Genomic DNA, 1,513 nt, shown 5'->3' on the forward strand with positions numbered 1-1,513 from the left:
GCTTGAAAGCGGTTTCAAACGCCAGAAAAACTCTTGCGGATCATCGGCGACTCATCAACTGACGAACATTTTCCTGCCATGATTTTTAATAGGGTAAATAGGGTCTGGCTGGACGAGGCAGTCTCAGCGCTGGCCAGGTTCCGGTTCGGTTGGAAAAGCTTACGACGGAGCAACAGGAACCGGTTTGGTCACGGTTAGCTTCAGCCGGGGCGTTCAGAATTTTTTCTCAATACCGGAATTTGATATTGCGTGGAGAGACGAAGCCACGAGCGCTGCATGTGAAAGCTGCACGCACCCAAGCCTATAAATAATAGGCCTTTTGAGCCTTCAAATGAACCTGCTTTTAGAGCCCCAAGTGCAATTTAGGTGTGCGTCTTGTTATAAAGCTTAGTGCCCAGTGGAAATATTGTGCACAGCGGAAATATGGTTATGGCGGTCAGGGAAAATATGGTTGGTGGCGGACAGCGAAAAATGGTATATGGTATATAGTCGGTGGCTGACAGTGAAAATATGGTTGGTGTAGTGAAGTGAAAATATGGTTGGTGGCGGACAGCGGAAATGTGGTTAGTGGCGGACAGCGGAAATATGGTTGGTAGCTGATAGCGGAAATATGGTTAGTGGCGGATAACGGAGATATGGTTGGTGGCGGACAGCGAAAATATGGTTGGCGGATGACCTCTGAAATATAGTTGTAGGGTCAAGTGTTACTGGAATAAAAGGATTTTGTCAAAAGACTGAAACGAAATTCCAGCAATGTATTGTAAATTAATGTATTAGGTTTACTAAAATTTCAATTAAACAGAATTTAATTACATCTTTTTGGAACGTATTTCAACTTTAAATTAAAAAAAATAAATTGCATTTTTGCAATTCTAAATTAATAAAAATTTGAGTATTTTTGCCGAAAATGGCAAAAGTTTTTATAAATATGTTAATCACATAAGTTGATTTTTTTAGCCTGTAAAATTATCTATCATTAACTGTTGGAAATTCTCACATCCTTACTACAACTTCATTCATCAAATTATCAGCCCGGAGCAAATATAAAATAAATTGAATCTCATACTACTAATTTATCGCCTTATTAGGTCAGATTTATGTATTTTGCTTCCGATATTACGCCCAGTATTTCGATTAATGCTACAAATTTAAGTAAACACTTGACTGGAAAAAGTTAATAAGAATTCAAATTTTTTTTTAAGTGTGACAGCAAATGATACATTAATTAAAGGAAAAAAATTATCGGTTTAGGCTTCACCAATGACCATATAGGCTGCACAACATGCATCTCGCTAGTCGTTTTATTTGACAATAAGCGTTTCATTAATTAATAATTAATGTTATCAATATTTATTATTTGATTATTAGCAGGAATATTCTTAACTATTGAATCGAACAACAAGCGTATTTTTAATTATCAAATTTAACAACAAATTTTTTGTTAATTATTTGATTTAGAACCAAATTCTATTTAACTTTATAATTAACTGTATTTTTTATCTTTAGCAACAGT

The sequence above is a fragment of the Hyalella azteca genome, unplaced genomic scaffold, assembly GCF_000764305.2.
Source record: "Hyalella azteca isolate HAZT.00-mixed unplaced genomic scaffold, Hazt_2.0.2 contig11585, whole genome shotgun sequence".
NCBI classification, from domain to species: domain Eukaryota; kingdom Metazoa; phylum Arthropoda; class Malacostraca; order Amphipoda; family Hyalellidae; genus Hyalella; species Hyalella azteca.